The sequence below is a fragment of the Panthera pardus genome, unplaced genomic scaffold (genome assembly GCF_024362965.1).
Source record: "Panthera pardus isolate Hobbes unplaced genomic scaffold, ASM2436296v1 HiC_scaffold_13, whole genome shotgun sequence".
In the NCBI taxonomy this organism is placed as follows: Eukaryota; Metazoa; Chordata; class Mammalia; order Carnivora; family Felidae; genus Panthera; species Panthera pardus.
The window spans coordinates 134888468-134904334 of record NW_026526688.1 but is presented as its reverse complement, the minus strand read 5'-3'; the positions used below and the strand labels follow the sequence as shown (position 1 = coordinate 134904334).

General features: G+C 37.8%; 1 protein-coding gene across 2 annotated transcripts in view; it reads left to right on the top strand.

The window, feature by feature from the left end:
* ARHGAP24 (Rho GTPase activating protein 24) overlaps nucleotides 1-15867 on the top strand; it is a 654421-nt gene that overhangs the window by 130940 nt on the left and 507614 nt on the right. The window contains exon 1 of one of the 2 annotated variants that reach the window (XM_019465244.2): nucleotides 12216-12617. The exons of the other annotated variant lie outside the window; for it this stretch is intronic. The gene's annotated coding sequence lies outside the window, so the exon portion shown is untranslated. Of the gene's footprint in view, nucleotides 1-12215; nucleotides 12618-15867 lie in introns of those variants that run through there. 2 annotated transcript variants of the gene reach the window in all.

Below are 15867 nucleotides of genomic sequence, written 5' to 3'. Positions count from 1 at the left end.
TCTGGAGGCCATTCCTTTATACAGATGGTCATTCTTTCTGCTGGACTATCAAAGGGAGAAAAGAGCATAGGTCTTCTGAGTGTACAATATACATTGTTTGTTGGGGGTAGAAATTAACCTTCTATGTCCTCAGTTCCGATGCAACTCCTGGGTGGAAGTAGTGGACGTGGTCACTTGGGTGCATGTGTGGAGAGTTCAGGAGAATGATTTTGCCAAGTCTGTGTATCTCTGTGTCTCATTCCTTTGTCCCTCCCCCCCTCTCTCACTGAATCTCTTTCACCTGCTCTCTTTCTTCACATTGGGAAACTCTTTCTAGACTAAAATTAAGAAGCTGTCTTTAAATCACAATGCATTCTCCCCAGGTCTATTGCCCATTTACAAGAGTCTTAACATTAGCCTGAGTCATATGCTTTGAACCTATTTTTTGGTTGTGCTGTTTTCATTGCTTTCCTTGTGCCATCCTCCCTTGCCTGAGGCAAATGAATTCATAGATTGAAGGCACAGGGAGAAAAGAATACTAGAAATAAAAATACACTGGTTAATATTTCAAAGATGGTATCTCATCATATAAGTGTAATCCACACAGAAATGTTCTAGGAACTATGTACCATGTGAACATACTAATGTGAGAAAATGTATTCTCAATTTCAGTCAACGTTATTAGGAACATATTACCTGCTATTGTAAGTGTGTGGGACCAGGGTAGATTGCTTCCTGTCACCCCATCCACAAGGCTACTAAGGAGCTGAATCGAGGGCTCTTCCAGCTCTGTGCTGGCAGATGAGGATCCAGAGAAAGCTGAGGCAATGTAAGCCTTCAGGCCACTTCTTCAATTCAGGCTTTCTTCCGGCCTTGTTTTCCTGCTCTCTCATGAGCTTTTCCTTTCCTTTGTAATCACTAGTGGACTTTTATGTCAGCAAGGATTTCTCTTCTCCCCTGGGGACTGTGGTAGAAGGGTCTCTGTAATTTTGGTCCTCATCCTCTGTCTCTGAAGTTAGTTAATAGATTTTTGTTGTTGTTGCTGTTTTTAGCAAAATGGGCACTCAGTCAAGGAAAAATCACTTTTTCAGGTCTGCTTCTGATTCTTTCACTATTTGCACTCAAGAAAGAACCTGTGCTCTAGTCCTACATCAGTGGGGCCCACCTCTGAAGTTAGACAGTTGCACTGGGAATTATATCCTGTCCTGTTGCTCACACCAGAATTTAGGCACATAACAGGCTGAGTGAAGACTCACCTTCATTTAGGAGAGAAGATAAAGTCAGTTTTTATGAGAAAAGGTGGGACCCCTCTGGGAGAGATGCAAGAAGAGGAGATGGAACAAGGTCTGTGAGAGACAGGACTGCCAACCTGTTTCCTCTTTATTCTCAGCTCTGTAAGCCTACCCTGGGTTATTTTTGGACTGGTGTGTAAAGCAGAGATGAGTGGTGGAAAAAGATAAAAAAGGAAAGTAGAGGAATTCCAAGGATAGGATGGGAAATTCAGCCATTTGGCAAGGCAGCTATTGAAATTAAAAAGTTGTGTATAAGTTAGTTGTATATGTTAGGAACTACTTAATTGGAAGGTTGGACACCATCATGTTTTCTTGGGTCAGATACCACTGATACCTGACTCAATTTACCAGCTTTCCAAAGAACATCTTCCTGATTTTTGTCTTTGAATTCTCCATCTTTTCTAGCATTTGCCACAAATATTGAATGTATCGGCCACCTTGGTTCTATAATGCTGTATTTTGGAGACTCATGAAGGTCAAGGTCTCAGAGAGCATTTGGGGAATGAATGAAATGGGTGTTTTCTATAGGTTAATGTAGCAGAGACTTGAGGGAACATGTCTAAGGCTGAATGGTAGGAATAATAAGAACCCCCATTTGTTAAATGCGTTCCCTGTGTCAGGCACTGTGGTTTTCACTTCACATGCAATAATTCACTTTGTGTTCAAAACAGTTCTGTGGAATACTATCATAACACTATTAACTCCCAGCTGGACAGAACACACCTATAAGATAAGTGCAGAGGCAGGAGCTGACATCTAACAAAGAATGGTATACAGAATGGCCATTAACAAGGGCCAAAAACAGCAGAATCTGTTATTATATATATAATGGTAGGAGGTCAGCCAGCAAGTGAGAAATAGACTGTTGAAGCAACCGGTACCAAAGACTAACAAAAATAAGGATCTCCAGGCAAAATCCACGGTTCTTATAGAATAGGTGGTTCAGCTTATTGTTGGAAGTTTCTAAGAAGTCGTTTAGCACCGGTGACAGTCTCCCAGTATATTATTCCAGCTTCTTTGCCCCACCTTTTATAATTCCATTGGTGAAACATCTATTTCGATTCTGGTATGTGTGGTTTTCTAGATCTCATGAAATCATAATATTAACAGTAATCCAGGTTGCATTGCACATTGAACTATGAGCTTTGAATCTTTCATTTTTACACAACCCTCATTATCTCCAAAGGATCTCAAATAATTGGCAGTTTCATGAGTATATTGTAAAATGTTTGAACCTCTGTACTTCTAATACACAAACATCAATATAAACATTGTTCATGCCAGAGACTTTGGGTTCTGTGGTATGAAACTGGTGGTCAGGTAGGAGGGCAGTTGAAACCCTCTTGGAACATAAATATATTGAGGGTTGCTAATGAAAGGCTAATTGATGGTAATAGGAATTAGTCAATTTTAATATTGTAATTTATTCAGTGTCACTACAGCAATTAAGAAAAAGAAAGAAAAAATAATAAAAGTAATAAAAATTTTAAAAAATAAAGAGAAAGAAAGAAAAAGGTTTAAATCTCTAAATTCTATTTTGAAAAATCCACCGTTAAGATAAGGTTGTAGCATAGCTTGTTTATTAACATTGTTAAAAATAATGATCAAGTTAATTAAAATTGAATTATAATGGTACCATCTAAATAGACTCATGACAGCCATTTTAATGGGTTCCTTTGAAGGTAGCAATAATAATTAAGCCATTTTGAAACCAGCTCAGTGTCTTTATTTGGAATTCTTTGTGTACATTTCTCTCATGTCCCATTGGTAAAACTGTAATAGCAGGATATATAGACTGTGGACTCTAGAAATAGCTGTGGCCCTGACTGCTCTGTGGTGAACCGTGCATGCTATTTGAGAAGAGTAGTTACGGTCAATGTATGTCATTCCTCTCAACTCGACTCTTCCACCTTCAAAGAGCACTGGTAACACTAAAGGAGAGGGAAGAATCTAAGGCAATGATTCCCAATCTATTTCTAACTCTTTGAGACTCTTTTCATGTCAAAATATTTAAAAGTCTCCTCACACATATGTAGTTGTTTAGTATCCTGTTGATTAATCAAATGTATAATGAAGCTTTATGGTTTCAGCAGTAATTTGCATTTTCAAGTCACAACTTCTGCACACCTAAGGGAACTAGCAGTGAATTCTTGTTTGAGTCTATGATTTGTTAGTTCTCAGACAGAGCTGCTGTATTTTGTTCTTCCTTTTTCCTCTTCCAGAATTGGGCCAGTGGTATTAGCAATCTGGAAAAAAGATAGGTCCCCGTGTTTTGTCAACTTCTTGTAAGTCAGTCTGAGCAGGAAGTTGGGAAAAAAGAGAGGGAATTACCATGGTGTAGATATCAACACATCTGACACCTACTTGCTCCTTGCATGAGGATGTTTTTCTTAGAATTTACTATAAATTTCTACTTTATGTATTTGTTTCTGTAATTGGAACAAAATAAAATTAAAGGAAGAATTAAGCTGGATATTTATCTTTTGCCCCTGATTCTGTGAATATTGAGACTTTATGTAATGAATAACTAAAAGCTTATTATTATATGGGAAATAAATTTTGACTTGACTGGGCTTAGGAGTGATCAATGACATTAGTAAACATTGCTCAATGTAGATAATTTATTAATCTTCTTATTGCAGCCTTTTAAGTAAATAATTTATTTTTTATTATGAAGCTTCATGGTTGCTCAAAAACCACACAAAATTCTGATAAATACCCATAGGTTGACTTATTAAGGCTACTAATGAGCCTTAATAAAGAGTCATGGTGTTGTAGGTTGTTATAAAGCTGTGTGTTCATGGACTGTGTGTTCATCTGAGCACATTGTGTTTCACCCTGGATAGGACTATTTTTGTAGGTGATCCCTGCATCTATTAAGTAAAATAATGCAATCATAAGGTCGCTAAACTTAACTTGATAAAATGTAAATGCAAATTTTTTACTATTAATGGGTTTGTATACATTATGATTTTTTTTAAAGAAGCATAAACAGTAATTACAAACTCAAATTGGGTATAACATGGGTCATTAACAACATTCACATAAAGAGTTGAATTTTTGGCCTATTGGATGTTATATTTAGAAATCACTTTTCTTGAAAAATAATCTCAGAATATGATAATCTATTAAAAGAAATTGTATGTAGACACTAAATTTAGACAAGCATTTTAGCTCTGAAGTTGATTTTTTCATTAATAAAATTAAAGAACATTATTGCTATAATCTTCTTTTCATTGAAATATTAACATAAGTCCTTCATTGAAAAAATTCTAAATTAAAATTATCTTTGTGCAAAATGCAACTAGATTCTAATCGTAATTTGATTTTAATTTTTTAAAAATACAATGGGGCATATCATGAAGAATTAATACGTCATTTTTTATGTAGCAAGTAGCTTAGTCTTAAATAGTTGTCTTATAATATTAATTTTATAAAAGTCTAATGAAATGGGCATTTGTACAATGATCCTCCAAAAAGAGAAGAATGATAGGGGGAAAAAGTTACTTTTGAATCACTTTTAAGCCTACAGATTATATTTTTCTAAATTTTGTCAGGTTTTGTCATAAATAAGTATGGGAAACTTTAACCTAAATGTATGTGGTTTAGAACTTCATAAGCAATCAAAGCTAAAGATTAAAATTAAAAGAATTTGTTGTTGTTTTAGGCTTTCCTGGTGTAGTTTTCAATCCAGAAAATATTTCAATATTTATAAACTGATTTTCAGAAGATTTGATACTATCACTAAATTTGTCATGTATTTATAGTGAGTGTTTTTTCTATTATTATAGAAACCAGAGATTTCTAATATAGTTCAAAACCAGAGATTCTGTGCAATGCATGCTAAGAAAAACTCATGTGGTAAGTACCTGGGCAATTTTCACATTAAACAGGCTCATTGTCTTCTGGCTAAAAAACAATGCATTAAAATTTTTAAAAATAAGTGAAAAAAAAAAGGTAAAATATGTCAAAATGTCTTTACAGACTGGTTAAAGTCAAGGCTAGCTTCTGTTTAAAGTAGTGAAATAACATTACTATATGAAGAGTTAAGTCTTTTGTTTGTGTGTGAAGATGATGGCCTTAACTTTCAGAGGCTAGATACGAGCTGAGAATAAGCTACTGTATTGTAGGATTACTTCTGCACTACCTTAGAAGAAAAAAGACAGATTTACTCTAAACCTTTTTAATTCACTCATTCTCAGTGGTTAAATATAAGTTTCATGAAGGCACAGATCACATCTGAATTGACTTTGCATTTTGCACAGGCGTTGCATTTGGGAGGTGTTGAACATCTCTGGCCTGTGTAAAGGATCCATCTATGTACAAATTTGCTCATTTCTCCCAGTGTTATTTTTCCTTAAAAATTACCAACATTGGGCTTAACTACACTGTACTTCTAATTCCTTGTATAGTGCCATAGTATCCACAGCAGTTTACAGGGTAAAATTTACATTAATAATGAATGTTTAGGTACTGACTAACATCTAGGCTTTAGTCTTTAGGATCTGAGCCTCCACCCAGTAGGATCAATGGAAGTCCCCATCCCCAATGAGCCTCTTGCCTACCTCTCACAGGGTATAGGCATCTTATGTCTTCTCCTTGGGGGTTATTGATATTTTCTTGCCACATATTTCTCTGCTAGTGTCTGCCCTCTTACCTGGTGGCTTTAGTCTGCCCCAGGGTTGGACATGGAAGGCACATCTGAGTTTGATCTTGCTGTAGCTGCAGCTGACTTCTACAGATGTTGCATACCTCCTGCTCCCAGTTGAGATAGGAGATTCTTTCTCTAAGCAGACCTTAAAACTATTTTATTCGGCTCCCTAAAGGGTGCTCACATTCTTTGTCTTGTTTGTTTGTTTTGGAAATCCCCTTTCTTGAGGAATTTGGGATCATTTTCCCAAGTTCGGTTCAAAAGACCTTTGACGGGACTTAAGTGATGTCCCCTAGAAAAGCATTCTTCTTTCTTAAAAATGCATCAGTGTCTTGGGCTGAAGTTTTGGGACTTCAATTTACATCTCCTGGGACAATTTCCACTAGAATTTAGCAGTCTCTTTTACTGGTGTCTCCATTCAGGAATAAAGTACGCTGGGCAGAATCTTCCACTGAAGATGTCCAGGGCAGACTGAGAAAGCCCAGCATTCAGAAACCCCACCTTTGTTCTCCTCAGCCTCAACCCCAGCTTAGACTACCATACTCCCAGACTAACCTGTCTGCTCTTGCAAAGTAAGGCTTCACAAGCTTGCTTGCTACTGTTTTAAACTTTGAAAAAGCAAAGACATTTGAGACAAGAAAATAGATGGAGAGGATAACTTCGTAGTCTTATTTTTTTTTTTTGTCTGCTTAATAGCCCACATCTTCTTAAAATGTTTTTAATTTTAATTCCAGTATAGTTAACATACAGTGTTACATTAGTTTCAGGTGTATAATATAGTGATTCAGTAATTCTATACATTACTCAGACATGATATGTGTACTCTTTATTCTCCTTCTCCTATTTCACCCATCCTCCCACCCACCTTCCCTCTAGTAACCATCAGTTTGTTCTCTATACTTAAGAATCTCTTTCTTTGTCTCTTTTTCTTTCTTCAGTTCTTTTCTGAAATTCCACATATGAGTGAAATCATATGATATTTGTCTTATTCTGATGTATCTATTTCACTTAGTATTATGCTCTCTAGCTGCATTCATGTTGTTGCAAATGGCAAGATTTCATTCTTTTTTATGGCTGAATGATATTCCATTGTATGTATATACATATACATATATATATATATACACACACACACACACACACAGCATTGTGTATATACACCATTGTGTATATATGTATATATATATATGTATGTATATATATGTATATGTATATGTATATGTATATATGTATATATATGTACATATGTATATATACGTATATACGTATATATGTATATGTATATATACATATATATGTGTATATATATATATACATATATATGTATATATATGTATATATATGTATGTATATATATATGTGTGTGTATACACACACACACACACACACACACACCATATTTTATCTATCCATTTATCTATCAATGGATACTTGGCTGCTTCCATATTTTTGCAATTGTAAATAATACTGCAATAAACATAGGGGTGCATATATTCTTTCATTATAGTGTTTTTGTTAATAGCCCACATCTTGAACTGCCATTTGGTCATTGTCTTCCTGAAATATTCTCCTAGTTTATTTTATATATACATGACACTTCCATTAGCCATATGTAAATATTAACAATTTAACTTCTGTCTGCCTGTGTATAAGGCATAGGGAACTATTTTTAAAGTTATACATAATTTAGGTAGCCATAAGTAAACAATTCTTGGGAACAGAATGATTTTATTTCAATGGTAGTATTTAATGTTCTACAAAACACAAACTTAATGAGAAGATTCTGACATTAGCTTGCAATCTATAATAAGGCATGTGTATTGAGAGTAAGCCCATTTTGCTATTACTCAGGTACTCAAATGGAATTAAATTTTAAAATATTTTAAGTTTCATCCCAGTTTTATGTTAAGAGTTGAGTCTACAAGTGGAAATTTGCATGTCTGGAAGAATGCTTTACTTTATGGATGTGCATGTGTGATAGGAGTATGCATGGTATGAGTGTGTGTGTATGTGTGTGTGCACATGCATGTACATGGATGCCTGTACTCATGGGTGAGTAGAGAAAGGAGATGATGTGGTGAGCAGAGATGTGAATGATGGGAAAATGCAGGCTATTTTAGAGAAATTGAGTCAGCAACACAAGGAAACTCTAGAATAGTAAGTGAGAGATTTAGAAATGGCCACTAAAAGTATAATGAGATTTTTCTGGGAGCTGACTGGGCATGGGGCATCTGCATATCTTGGAAGGGAGAGTTTAGTTCTTTAATAGAATCCAGTAGACTCCTGGGTCTAGGTCTAAACAGTATTGAAGAAAACCATTTTAATTGGAAAATGAGGTTTGAATTTATGGCCCAGGCAAAAAGAACTTTACTTTGGTAAGTACTATGATTCAAACTGTTACATAAGATAGGTGCATACAAAGCAGTGAAGAATCAGTTAGACATATTAAAAATGTTAACAATCCTTATCTCTGAATGGTGATATCATAGCAATTTTTAATTTCTTCTTTCTATGCTTCTTTGTGGCTACTAGTTTCATGAGTTAATATATATTAATTTTGTAATTAGGCAAGAAACCAGCAAATATTATTTTGAAAATAAATTTAATCAATTTAATCAATTTAATACGTTTTTTTTTTTTTTCTGTTGTTGTTGTTTTGGGTATGATCTAATCTGGCAGCCTAAGGGATGATGGAGTGTGACACAGGCTACCACCAAAATATGCCAATTAAATAGTGATGGTTGGTACTATGCTCCACTCAGGATCTAAAGAGGCATATAGCATGCTTCACTTTTAACGGACTTGACTTACAGAAGGCCTATGATGGAATTATAAAGGCAGGAAGGACTCTAATGCCACAGTAGCGCTTCTCTTTCGTAATCTCCTTCATTGTCTTGCTCATGGGGATTTAGTTGGATTCCTTTGGTCCCACCATTTTTAATAGTAATGATACATCTCCTTTCCCTAAATTGTGTGATCCATAGTTTTGGGGACAGTAGGCATGAAACGCCCTCAGTCTCTTCCAACCTTATTTAGCTAAGACAAAACTGGACTTTATCAAAAAGGAACTTCTACAAGGAAATGAAAACACAAAACCAGACATTTTGAAATAGATGCGTTTTAAAGCACAGCCTTCTATCTTAATACTGAAATCAGATCTTGGCATATTTCAGTACCCACACAAATTCTGCATTGTTGGTGAGAGCCTGAAGGAAATGTTAGGATTTTGGCAGTTGTTGACTATTCAGTTTTGTTACTATGTTTTTTGCCCTCTTAGGAATGTATTTTTCCCCAAAAGAAAACATAATTAAAGAGTCCCAGTATCTGATATTAATGGCCAAGTGGGTAACATGACAATACATTACTCTATGCTAAGGTCTTCAAAGAATCTGGCAAGGAATCTGGTGAAAAACTGAAAATTTTAAAGTAGTAAAGTGTACTAAAACATGTTTTTAATCTATATGTATTTTATTTTATAACTGGAAATTTGTACCTCTTGATTCACTTCACCTATTTCACCTACCCCCACCCCATCCTTATATGTTTAAAAAAATTTTTTTTTAACATTTATTTATTTTTGAGACAGAGACAGAGCATGAACGGGGGAGGGTCAGAGAGAGAGGGAGACACAGAATCCGAAACAGTCTCCAGGCTTTGAGCTGTCAGCACAGAGCCCGATGCGGGGCTTGAACTCACGGACCGCGAGATCATGACCTGAGCTGAAGTTGGACGCTTAACCGACTGAGCCACCCAGGCGCCCCCCATCCTTATATGTTTAATAGTACCTTTTGACTCAGGTATTTGAAACATTAGACAACGTGATTGTGCAGACTCTTGTTGAGGTTCCTCTAAGTCAGTTCCAATCAAAGCGGCCTGACAGAAACAGTATCCAGGGGACTCTGTCTATGGACGCTCCTTTGTCCTTGACTCTGGCAGTACTGATACTCCAACTTGTCCAAGTGTAGTGAGACCATTATCTTTGTTCTCTCCTCCTTCTCCTCTTTCTCCTCTTCCTATTGCACTTTTAGGTCCCTGAAATCCCCTTGGTCCTGGAAGTATTTCACTTCTCCCTTGTAAATCTGAGGTCCCTCAAACCCTGCCTGCCTTTTATACTGACTTTCATATACCCTTCTTCTGAGGAATCCTTCTTCTGACTTAGGAATCTTAAGAAAGTTATCCTTCGCCCTTGAAACATTTGTGGGTTTTGTGGAGTTTATCACAAGCATGCTTTTAACTCAGAATTGAGTTGACTGCTAAAATTCGGCTTTAAGTGATGCCCTGGGCAAGTTCTCCCTTGATGCTCTGGGAATTGAATGACAGACACCATCTTCCCTGGAGTCTGGATCAGTCACATCAGCAGGCTCTTTTGGTTAGAGTCTTTTACATCTCTAAAATTTATTTCTCCTTTAAAGTCCTACAGTTTGTATAAGTGATGTCTACCAGTCCCAATTAACCACAAGTAAGAGAGGAATAACGGTCTGAGTCCACAGAAGCGTTTTCTAATCTGGGTTATACTCTCTAGTAACAAAGACCTTTGCTAAATCCCTAAGGCTTTCTAGAAAAGGAATACAGTGCCCTTGTCTTTCTGTAGAGAAGTGAGAGGGAAAGAGTGGAGCTTTGGTAGATATAAGTCCCCTGTGCTTAATCCTCAGGTGAAAATCTTCCTATCCTTCAGTTGTATTGTCTAGCTTAAGATAATCACATACATCACACATGTCAATGAAGTGATGGTAAATGGAAAGCATGGAGACCGAAGTCAGAAGATGAGAAGGGCAATGTTTGAGTATAAGGCTGTGTCCCGAGGCATGTCTTAACCTTTTGGATTAGGGACTAACCCAGTAACTACCCTGAGCTCAACTTTGTATTGTCTTCAGTCTAAATTGCTCGGGGTAATAATTGTTAGGTCCTGAAATAGGTTACTGACATGATAGTTTCCTTGTCTTCTTTAAATGTCACGATCTTGAATCATACTTATTGACACTTGTCTTCCTGAGGCTTTTGAGTCCATCAAGTGTGTGCAGATTTCATTTTGGTTAATTTAATTGTTTTTCAGCTTTCATCTAAAACTGCCCATCGGCATTTACCTGCCAGGATGTAGCTGGAACTCATAAAGCCATATGGGTTGATAAAGGTCATTTATTCCTACCAATTAGAAAATAAGCTACCTTGCTTCTGGTTAGGAATTCCAAGCACATTTTAAAAAAGGAAATGCCAAAAGAGAACCCCTCCTCACCCTGCAGAACTTAATTTGACTCATTAAAGGGCTGAGAATTCTCTAGCCAGAAAATCAATTTTTTAGCAGGGCATCAGGTTGGGATGGGGCAGATCACCAGGAAGAAAAACTCCAAGGAAGAGATAAAAGAGAGAGAAAAACAAACAAACAAACCTAAGAGTCTACATAGGCTTTTATTTTTGGTGTTTCTAAATTTGCACATATGTTCTTCTATATCACTGCAGATTTCTGATGAGAACACTTTTATTTTATGTCTTAAAGAAATCTGATGATGATTTGTAAGCAATCTAAAGCAGAGATCTTTATAAAGCTTTTTGAAATAATAATACTGGCATTCCAGATAACCTATATTGTAAGATCTAGATTTGAAATAGGCATTTTTTGGTGGTGGTGGGAAGAGAAGGGGTTCCATCAGCCAAAATTTTACTACCCTGGCCCTTCTCTCATACTGTGCAATTCTGAGAGCTCTTAAACCATGGTAAGGAGGTGATTATGCTTTCCATTTCTCCAAGGATCTGAAAGCATCCATCTAAATAAGCATTTCTAGGAATGCAGGTTTAAAGACTCAGGTAATTCTGATTGGAGAAATAAGATTTTACAGAGAGAGCTGAGGGAAGCAGGTGAAACCTACTATGTGGGGGTTTGGCCAAAGAAATGCAGGGCTCCTGGAAGGCAGGAGACAAGTATTTTTCATTCTTCTCCGCACCCAGAGTCCCAGATCTGGTGACCGATACATGTCTATGATACGTAAGAAATGAAACGAGTAATGCCAGCTACGGGGGGACAGAGGCAGGGTGGGCTCTCTCTGGTGGGGGCGGGGGGGGGGGGCGGGAACCGGGCGTCAGGCTGTGTTACTCAGCCTAGGAGATAACCTAGCGGTGAGACGCAAGGGCCAGGGCACCGTTCTTCCCTGACTCCCCAGTAGTGCGGCTCGAATCTTCTAAAGCTGCCAGTTGCCAAATGAAATCTGAAACCCTGGGCTGCGTCTGAGGGTTGGCCCTGCTCAGTTGTTCCAGCCTCTTGTACTGTATATTTACACATTCACACACAATCACTCTTTCTAACTTCTGGGACTCTTTGCGCAACTGCTAGGATTTCTCAAGTGCATGTGGCAACTCAGCCCAGCTCCGGGGGAAACCGGCGGGACTCCGGAGGGTCTCCAAGGTCCGGGGAGCTGTCAGGACTGCTGCGGGGACAGGAGAGGATCGAGACGTGGGCAGTGGTGGGGGGAAACACCCACAACTTTCCACCCCAGCTGCAGCTCTTTCGGCCGCTGCGTATTTCCTCTGAAACCACAGCTGCTGAGCAACCAAGTGCATGGGGCACAGCACGTCCCCTTGTTGTGGGAAGTAAAGTAGCTTTCCCTCCTCTCTTTTTTCTTTTCCCTTTCCTTCGGCTCGTCCTGGGAGCCTTTCCCTCCAGAGCAGCCGCAGTCCCGTGTCCGTCGAGTGCTCCGAGCGGGGTAGGTGACGCTGCGCGGGGGTGTGCGCCGGGGCCACCGCGGGAGGCTGAGATAGCCGAGGCGGCGCTCGGGGGCTGCCGGCACAGCTGCCTGCGACAGGGAGGGGGCTGCTGGGGGCGAGGAGGGATCGCCGGAATCCCATGCTGGTGCAGTGTGTGTGTGTGTGTGTGTGTGTGTGTGTGTGTGTGTGTGTGTGTGCGCGCGCTCGGGGCAGTCGCGCTTGTGTGTGTGTTGAGAAACAATGTTCTTATTTTTAAAAGGAAGAAAAGGCGTAAATGGTAGTATGTATTTCTGTCGTAAAAATAGATGGAATTAATAAAAACTGTGCAGTTCAGCTCCCTTGCTATCCATCCTTCCTTCTCCCACCGCGCCTCCCGTTTGTTTCCCCTAGTGTCTTATGAGAGTTTCCTAGATAACAGGCATACAGAGGTAGGTTTTAATAATGAACACTTTTATTGCAAACATAAAATGATAGGGAATCTTTGGTGAATTTTAAGCCACCCAAAAGAATCTAGATTTTTTAAAAACTTTCTGAAGATGTATCCATCCTCTCTGAAATATAAATATATAATTTATTCTCATTAAAAAATACTTTAGACTGTATTTCTTTTTAAGTTGACCAATTAGAAGGGGAGAGAATATTACTCTTGGAATAATATTTCTTAGCGATACTAGGTTTCAATACTAACTAGTAATAGGGAATCCAGACTCCCTTGTAGTTAAAATATGAATTAAATGTTTCTTTAATTCATTCGAATTAAAAGATAATCTCCAAACTATTTCTCTTTCTATCATAGCTTTTGTTATTCTTTTTTTTTAAACCTTAGCAAGACATCATCATTTGATCTCTTTCTAAAAAAAGGAAATAAATCATGCTGGGTATTTTAAATAAAAAAGTTGTAAGGCGTTTGCATATCCATAAGTAAAACAATATGTGTTGCTGTGTCTACTAAAGAAGACAAATTAATTGAAATCCAGGGATATTTACAGTACAGTTAAGAGCTTTACTCAATTACTGAGAAGAAGATGGACAGACAGATTAAATACAAACAATCTGTCCCCTGATTTTAATTAGAACTGAAAACCAACCCTTAAGGGCAAGAATGGATGTTGGTATTAAGTTGGGCATCATAAAATGCAGGGAATTAATATATTAGAAAAAGCCAGAAAACAAGTATAAAGCCACATCAGACTTGTTAAGATCTCGCTCTCCCTTTTAAATTTCTTAATACTTCCTCTTCTCTGGGGACATTTCAACTTCTAAGAGAGCCTAATAATACAATTCCCCTTTTTGTCTTTCTTGAGTGCCTGACCTTCAGGTAGCAAGTCAAGAAATCTGTTCTTTAGATCCATTACTGACTTGTCAGAGAAGTCACCTTAGACATCTTGGAAGACCGAGATATTGACAAAACTTTAAAGTAAATAACATTCTCCTTCCACTCAGAGGAGACATGTTCTTGGTGGAAGACCTTTCAGTGGGAATAAGGGATAAACTATGAGTTTTTCAGATCTGGAATTTAGTTTGAGGTATGTGTAAGGAATATACAATAGTCTGATAAAAGGAAGGAGATTCTGTAATTTTTTTCTACATCTGAAAGGCTGTTGAAACTCAGTCTGTCCTTGGCTTTCAACTGTATTATTTTGTTTTATTACTTAATCATAGGGATTTGGAATTGAGAGGTGGATGGTCTCTCAGTAGTGTTCTTTTGGGCTGTATATACTGGTGAATTTGAACCATTTTGAAAATAAAACTTGATAATAAGTGAGGAAGAACTAAGTTCTCAGGAAAAAAAAATCACTGCAGAACAAATAGCACTGTACCCTTCCAGACAAGAATGGTACATTTAAGTATAAAAGTGAAAAAGTGTTCTGAGCTTAAATCTCCAGTGAAATCTTTTCAGGTTTTGCTTGGTATAGTAATGGCCAAAGCTCTGGGAGTTTTTACTGGCCATGGCTTCATTTACTGCGTGATCTTGGACTGTCTAGGATGGAGTTTAGGGGTTAAGGGAAAGGGCAGGAAGGGTAAAGAATGTGCAACAGGTGGTAATAAGTGGTTTGAGTCTGATTACTTTGCTGTCTTGGCCAAAGACTATTTAGTGTTTACCAACAGTGCCCTTAGTAGTTTTGTTGTGACCTACTGGCCCATTTAAGTGCATTTTCTTTCTGGCTCTATTAGTGTCCGGGTTGGTTTCGTAGGGCTAAAAGCAGGCAGAGCTGCTGCAAAATCCAGACCATGGATTTTGTTTCTGTTTTTAGTGTTTGCAGTGCTGTAGGACCATCTTACTTACCAGTAGTTATTTTCCTGTGGCATTTTCAGGCAGGTGGTAAAGGGTTCTTTTCCTATGAGTTGAGCTTACATAATGCTGATCATTTCTTTCTGCCATGTGTCAAGTTTTGGTAACGGTGAGTGTTTTGGAAAAACAAGAGGGAGAAGGTGGCTAGAGCCTCACCTTGGAGTCCAGTGGAAGGGACAGCCCCTCAATTAGTCACACATGAGTATGGAGGAGGTTAACAATAACAAGAACCTGGGGCATCCTTTCTACAATGGTCATATTTTACTGAGAAAAAAAGCGTAAGAGATTTAAAATCCAAAGATGCTTGTTTATTCTTTAATCCATGGCTGAAGGATTAAGATTTCTCCCAGATGGAAAAAGGTATTTAAAAATAAAATTGTAAATAGTCAACTTAGCCATGAAGTTAATGCTCTTCATGTGAAGAGTTGGAGCCTCAGATTGAGTCTGGAAATGGTGACCCATCTGTCTTCATTACTCAGACTCAAACTTTATAAGATTATGATGGTTTCAGCGGCTAAGTAAAAGCACATTTGGACGTGGGGAAATTGTTCTGGTGAGATTCAAGGAATGTTCAGTTTTCAGAGGTTATTGTGTACATATGTGCTTTAAAGCAGCATCTACACTGAACTGTGGCAATGCTACAATTAACCTTTATAAAGGGCAAATCTAATTGTGTCAATCCCTTATTCTAAAACCTTTGATGGATCCCAGGATCCCAACAACCTACAACATTAACTTTAAACTCTTCAATATAGTGACTAAAAGCTTTTCAAAACCCTTCCTTTTTAGCTTCTCCTTCCTGCACAATGGCTCCTCATTGTTCACACTTTTGATTTTTTTTTTTGCTAATGGATCTCCTTTCTCCAGGAATTCCCTTTGCCTGGAAAGTCCCACTTGATTCTTGGTGGTCCATTTCAACTGGAACTTCCTTTGGGAGAATTTACGCAATTTTATGT